The sequence below is a fragment of the Portunus trituberculatus genome, chromosome 24, assembly GCF_017591435.1.
Source record: "Portunus trituberculatus isolate SZX2019 chromosome 24, ASM1759143v1, whole genome shotgun sequence".
NCBI lineage: Eukaryota > Metazoa > Arthropoda > Malacostraca > Decapoda > Portunidae > Portunus > Portunus trituberculatus.
In genome coordinates, this window is record NC_059278.1 from 19,784,489 (window position 1) to 19,791,988 (window position 7,500).

At 45.0% G+C, this 7,500-nt stretch overlaps 1 protein-coding gene across 6 annotated transcripts in view; it reads right to left on the minus strand.

Moving 5' to 3' along the window:
• LOC123508316 overlaps positions 1–7,500 on the minus strand; it is a 275,636-nt gene that overhangs the window by 40,913 nt on the left and 227,223 nt on the right. For all 6 annotated transcript variants that reach the window (XM_045261925.1, XM_045261926.1, XM_045261924.1 and 3 more), the window contains one exon: positions 2,017–2,140. The gene's annotated coding sequence lies outside the window, so the exon portion shown is untranslated. The remainder of the gene's footprint in view (positions 1–2,016; positions 2,141–7,500) is intronic.

The following is a 7,500-nucleotide window of genomic DNA, read 5'->3' on the forward strand; positions in this document are numbered from 1 at the left end:
GAGGACACTGATTAACCCTCCCATCGATCCGCCGGAATCTGAACCAACGACGGCCCGGCGGGAAACATTAAGATCCATCCCTGACACGTGGTAAAAATAATTCAGGCGACAAGAAAAGTCACGAGAAAAAAATAGGGATGAAAACTATATATATTTTTTTTTTATGTAAGAGGAAGAAAAGGCCCCAGAGTAATCTTCCTATCGATTCGTAGGTAATCAGAACTGACGAGAGGCGGAGGGGGAATGAGAAAAGCACCAAAATTACTTGTACACAAAATAAAATCAATATATACGGTTGAAAAAAAAGGAAAATACTCTTGGAAAACGAGGATTCTGAATAACATAACACTGAGGAGGTAGAGGAAGAATAACACCTGTCAAGATCACCTGTACTAATAACAAGCAACCACACACAATACGTAATAAAACAAGAAACTAAGAAACTCTACAAAAACTGTGGAACTCTCTACTTACTTCAGTATTTCTAACTTCCCATGACTTGACTTCATTTAAGAGGGAAGTTTCAAGACATTTATCCCTTTTTTGGGCTAACTCTCTCGGACCTGCAAGAGGACTGGGAACTGAGTGGGCCTTTTTTTTTTTATCGTTTTATATTGTCCTTGGCCAGTCTTTCCCTCTTACACAAAAAGAAAGTAAAAACAAATGAGCAATAAACTAAAGGGAGTTAGGAAGGACACAGGGACGAATGCAATAGACAGCTGTGGTGGGGATCCAAGTAATCTTTCTCCCCTCTGCCAAACAAATGGACTGATAAAAGGTAAATAGACGCGGAATCACAACGGCCGTGTATACAAATGAAATTAAATCTGGCAGCACGTCACGGCGAACCAATTGGCAGATCTAGTCCAGAGTTACGTCAGTCCATCAAGCTGACTTCAATTGGACCTCGATACGACAGCCAACTTTGTATTTAGCTGACGGGGCGGAGGGACAGAATGGTGGGTGGTGGATGGAGGAGGTGGAAGAGGGTAAGGCGGCCCAGAATGGAGGACGAGGTGGATAAGAGGAGAGGATGGAATGGTGGAAGAGAAGGAGAAACAGGAAGACCAAAGGAGAATAGCAGAAAGGAAAGAGAAAAAATAACAAAACAAATCAGAATGAAGATGAAATAGATAAGAAAGAAAAGAAGGAACAGGAGAGAGGAGAAGGAACAGGAGAGGAGGAAATGGTGGAAGACAAGGAGGAACAAGAATAACAAAGGAGGAGAAAGGTAGAAGGAAAAGAGAAGACAAAACAAAACAACCCACAATAAAGATGAAATAGATAAGGAAGACAAGAAGGAGCAGGAGGCATGAAGAAGAAGGCCCAGAAGAGACAATGGGAGGAGGAGGAGGAAGCAGAGGAAGCAGGGGAAGGATGAAGGTGGAAGACAGTGACCTTGGCGAAGTGGAGGCGTCTGTTCCTGCTCAAGGGTGGAGGAAGAGAGAGGAGGAGAGCAGAGGTGAGGAGGTGGACAGGTGTGGTCGTCGTCGTGGTGGTGGTGGTGGTGGTGGTGGTGGTGGTGATCGGGCGAGAGGTGAGAGTAGAGGTGAAAGTGGAGGAGAGGAACACGAGTGGGTGGGAGGAAAGATATAAAAAGTGAAATATTTTGAAAAGTAAAGCATGTGGGCGTCGAGGAGGAAGAGGAGGAGGAGGAGGAGGAGGAGGAGGACCCAGTTAAAAAGAGAAAAAAAGGGGAGGAAAAAGTGGATTCCAGAAACATGAAGGGAGAAGTATCCAGCAAAGCACTATTGATCTTGAAGACACAGGAAAACACACAGGAAAAGCTGAAACAGAGAGAGAGAGAGAGAGAGAGAGAGAGAGAGAGAGAGAGAGAGAGAGAGAGAGAGAGAGAGAGAGAGAGAGAGAGAGAGAGAGAGAGAGAGAGAGAGAGAGAGAGAGAGAGAGAGAGAGAGAGAGAGAGAGAAACTGGAATAGGAAGAGAAATAGGAATAAGAGGAAGAGGAAGAGGAAGAGGAAGAGGAGGAGGAGGAGGAGGAGGAGGAGATGACGTACCTGTTGTGTGTTGGGAGGAGCGAGAAGCCGGAACCTCAGCAGCAGGGGGGGCCCAGGGGAAGGCGGGGGCGGGGGCCGGGCAGCGCGAGGGGGGCCACGGACCTCCTCATGACGTCACTCACACCTGCAGGGGGAGGGGGGACAGGTGAGGTCAGGGGTCATGGAGCGTGTCTCTCAATTCTTAATGGCGACACCCAGATGACCTCAGCCAGGTGTGGTGGTGGTGGTGGTGGTAGTGGTGATTGTGGTGGTGGTGGAGGAGGAGGAGGAGGAGGAGGAGGAGGAGGAGGAGGAGGAGGAGGAGGAGGAGGAGGAGGAGGAGGAAGTGGTGGTGGTGGTGGTGGTGAAATATTCTTATACGGCTTAATTATTGGAAAAGTCATCTGTGTGTGTGTGTGTGTGTGTGTGTGTGTGTGTGTGTGTGTGTGTGTGTGTGTGTGTGTGTGTGTGTGTGTGTGTGTGTGTGTGTGTTACATAGCACACTCACTTGTCTTTTAGGAAACTTTCTCTCCTCGACACAAGGGACGCACTGATGAGAGGCAGATGATCCTTAAAGTACCTCTAAAAACCCTTCCACCGAGGCGCCCACACACACCTACCCTCCTTCCCTCTCTCCCTGTACACACACACACACACACACACACACACACACACACACACACACACACACACACACACACACACACACACACACACACACACCTACCCTACACATTGACTCTCCCTGCACACACTCACACCCTCCTGCACGCCCCTCACCTACCTTACACACTGACCCTCCTTGCGTCCACCCACTCACCCACTCGTGCCTCCCTGAATATACCCACCCACCTACACCCTCCCTCCCTGTACACAACCACCCACCCACCCAAACACTCCCTGAACACACCCATCCACACCCAAATACACTTCCTGAATACACCCACACACCCACATCCCTTCCTACACCCACACACCCATCAACCCACTCATGCCTCGAAGAATATAACGTAAAAGCCACATTAAAAACATCACGTGGTCATATGGTAAAGGTTAAGAAGATAGAAGAAGCAAGAAAAGACAGATAAATGAGGGGAATAGACATCAAAGACAGTCATAATGTAAACCCCAAAAACGTTACACTTATTTGTTTTGCATCTCTAGTGACGCGGCTTCTCCTACATGTCACCAGTATTGTGTATCCTTCCTGCTCCTTCACACAGACACAGTTTTCTCACTTCTCCATCAATTCGATCTCTTCAGTACTGGGACACATTTTTACCTTGAGATTTGTTTACGATTAGACGATTTTATTGACATTATGGAGGTCAGAAGATTGATGGCCACAATCTTCACGATTTTATGATTTTACAGAGCTTCAGAAACTCATGTGGGGATTAAATTAGTGAAGACTCTGGCCACTAATCTCCTGACCTCCATAGACTCTTCTTAATGCAAATAAAATAATCAAATCAAACCCAAAAATCAAGGTAGAAATGCATCTCATTACTGAAAGGGTTAATGCGACGCTAAGTGGCCGAGAGAGAGACATGGAACTCAACTAACGGGGAAGCAAGTTAGGCAGGAGCAGCAGCAGCAGCCAGGCAACAGCAGCGTCATGTGCCTCGCCTGTCGAGCTGTGGGAGGTGCGGCGATTGAATATTTCATGCTGTTTGACATGGACCGGCCTGTGCTGCGTTTGCGAGGGTCACCAGTGCTGCAGTTGGGAACTTTACAGGCCTGGCTACACGAAGGTACTGTGGTGTGAGTGTGGCGTCTCTATAAGGACCATATAAAAGAGTCTGTATGGATCACACGAGCTCTATCCGATTTATACAAACTCTACATGGACCATACACGCTCTACACCAGCCATACAGAGACTCAGGCTATAATTAAAGTGTAATTCTGAAGCTGAAAGGACTGAAGACTATGAATTGTTATTACTGTCACTATTATTATTATTACTGCGGTGAGCGTCTGAACTGGGGCATTAGTATTCCTCGTCTCAGTCCAGGAATAGAACACAAGATTACACAGCTAATCATATACACGCCTCTTGAAATGCTGGCTGGCTGGCTGGGTGGTGTGAGGCTTCGGGACGGCGGCGAGCAGGTGCGAGCAGGTGTTATGTGGTTTCATTTACACCTGATTAACCCTTCAGTACTGTAACGCATTTTTACCTTTAATTTTGTTTATGATTACACGATTTATATTTACATTAGGAAGGGTCGGAAGATTAATGGCCAGAGTCTTCACTATTTTAATCCCACGTAAGTTTCTGAAGCTGTATTAAATCACCAAATAGTAACAAGAATCGATATGAAAACGTGTCCTGGTATTGAAGGGGTTAAAACACTACCTGGAATATTACATCCCCAAAAAAAAAAATCCCCCGTTCGCTGTAATGGCCGATAAACTCTCTACTCGCACGACTGACTATATTGGGAAGGAAAAGAAAGGAAGGAAGTATAAAGGAAAGAAATGGAGTAAAGAAGCGTGTCATTACAATTTTTCTCTAGTGTGTATTTACTTTTCACTAGCGTATGTGTATAGTGAGATCAAACACCCTAAAAGTGAGGATCTGAAGGCCCGCTGCTGTTTGAAACCTGCTTGAAATTTTTGTAATGAGAGAGAGAGAGAGAGAGAGAGAGAGAGAGAGAGAGAGAGAGAGAGAGAGAGAGAGAGAGAGAGAGAGAGAGAGAGAGAGAGAGAGAGAGAGAGAGAGAGAGAGAGAGAGGGGGGATGTTCGTGCCTTCTGCTACATTATGGAAACAGTACGACGCATGGAAACTACACGGCAAGGTATGTTCTCAGTGCAGGAGGAGGAGGAGGAGGAGGAGGAGGAGGAGATCCAGCCGTCTCCACCTGTCTGCCATCACATCCCCGCCATAGTGTCTGGTTTAAGCCTAAGCAGGAGGGGCTGGATGGAGTCAAGATGAATGTGACGTCTGCTTTCCTCGCTCCCCCTCCGTCTGCCGGCCGTGATAAGGTCTCCAGATACACACCAGCCTCGTATATTGCCCCGACATGAACTACGGTGTGATATAATTCAGCAGCCTGACAGATGTGGTGCTTCCTCTCATTGTACTTAGAATATGCTTCACTTACTGTCCGAAGCCGGGTAATTCAGACAAGGGTTAGTGTGAGATTACTCTTGATTCACTGTCTCTTTCTCTTTGTCTTCTCTACGCGGTTATGATTCGTTTTGTCTTCTCTCATCAGGATTGATTTTTCTAGTCCCTTCAGTACCATGATGCGTTTTCATATTCTTTCTAGTTAGTGTGGTTACTATTTGGTGATTTTTTACAGCTTCAGAGACTCATGTGGGGGGGATTGAAATAGTTAAGATTGTGGCCATTAATCTTCTGACCTCTGACCTCCATAGACTCTTCCTAATGTCAGTAAAATGGTCTAATTGCACACAAATCTAAAGGTAAAAATGTGTCCCCGTATTGAAGGGGTTAAAAGTCACATGGATGATAAGTACAGTTTTCAAGAGTGTTTATTTGTGTACATGATGAAAGATGCTTGTTGTACGTTACTGGAATCACGGAAACACTCTTAAAAAACCTAATAATTTCTACCACAACCTGTTAACCCCTTCAATACCGGGACACATTTCTACCTTGAGATTTGTGTACGATTAGACCATTTTATTGACAATAGGAAGGGTCTATGGTGGTCAAAAGATTAATGACCGGGGTCTTCACTATTTTAATTCCCCACTAGAGTTTCTGAAGCTATACAAAATCACCAAATAGTAAACAGAAGGAATATGGAAACGCTTCATGGTACTGAAGGGATTAAAACTACACACTTAGTCAACATAAGATACTGAAGAGTGTCTGTGAGATGCTAACTCTTATTCATTTAAAATAAACTAATCATTCAAAGCTGGATTGTTTTTTTCTATGCCGGAGTAAAAGATTAGTTCAGTTCACCCACCCTCTCTCTCCGTGCACTCCTCCAGAAGGTGGAAGGAAATACAATTCTGCCTCGGGTTGGCCAAAGCCTTCTGCCCCGTGGAGGAAGCTGAAGTCACTGGGGAGCATCTTCAGCCCAGAATTGTTGCCTTGTGGAAATAATGCCAAGAGTTCGAGGCGCTGCGAGTGTTGGGAGTCTTGGCAAACATAATGCTGGTACGTAACATATTGCTGGAACTGTGTTTGTGGGGAATATCTTTTCTCTCTCTTTTCCAACGAGTCTCAGAGCAATATAGGTAAAGATTTTATTGATACGTGAGAAAGACGCGGAGTTTTCTGAAATATTGATGTTAACGTATGCAGAAATGAAGGATGCTAAATCTACAACACTTTCCTTCTTATAGACAAAGATCGGTGTGACATGTATAGGAAGCCTTTAAAAATACATCCACACTGATACATGAAAGAAAATTGTATCACGAAATGAGCCATTCAACCTCCGTTACAAAACTCGAAAAGAAAGCTATACTGGAAGCACAAAAGAAAGACTACTGAACCTGCAACCCTAAAATAAACTAATCTACATTTAACGCAGTCCACGAAACAATAAACCCAACAAAACTGCATCAACTACTCTAAAAAAGAACCATCTATTAAGCTACGTCTGTGTTTTCTGTGGTCTTCAGGCATACTCAGACGCACAATAACCTGCCTATAAAGTAATCTACATTTAATGCATTCCACGAAACAATAAACCCAGCAAAACTTCACTAACTACTCTAAAAAAAGAATAATTTAATTAACCTACGTCTGTGTTTTCTGGAGCCTTCAGACACACTTAGATCCACAATAACCTGCCAATAAACTAATCTATATTTAACGCAGTCCACGAAAAAAATAAATCCAACAAAACTGCATTGATTACTCTAAAAAAGAACCATTTAACCTACAACTACTATAAAAAAGCGCCATTTAACCTGCATCCTTGTTTTTTAGGGCCTTCAGACACACTAAGACGCAGAATAGCCTGTCGTCTCCATAGCCTGAGTAAGACATTGTATCTACATCTTCCAATTAACCAAAAGCTCAGGCCCGGACCTCACCCGTCACTTCTCATCCTGCCTCCCAAAACTTTCCCCCTTACAGAGAACGGGAAGCCGCGGTGACGACCCTTACGGCAATGGGTGGCAGGGCGGCAGCGGCGAGGAGAGCTAGAGACGCCGCCTCCTCCCTCTCAGAGTCCAATGTTTGGGGCTTCATTATCTTGACTCCGGGAAAATTGGAATATGAAGCAATTAAAAACAGAAATCCCACACTGTTTTGAGAGAGAGAGAGAGAGAGAGAGAGAGAGAGAGAGAGAGAGAGAGAGAGAGAGAGAGAGAGAGAGAGAGAGAGAGAGAGAGAGAGAGAGAGAGAGAGAGAGAGAGTCAAGTGTGTCTGATTGTAGTTTAGTGGGTGAATGTGTCAGTGTGTGATTCTGCAAAGTTTCCGAGTGTGTGTGTGTGTGTGTGTGTGTGTGTGTGTGTGTGTGTGTGTGTGTGTGTGTGTGTGTGTGTGTGTGTGTGTGTGTGTGTGGTGGG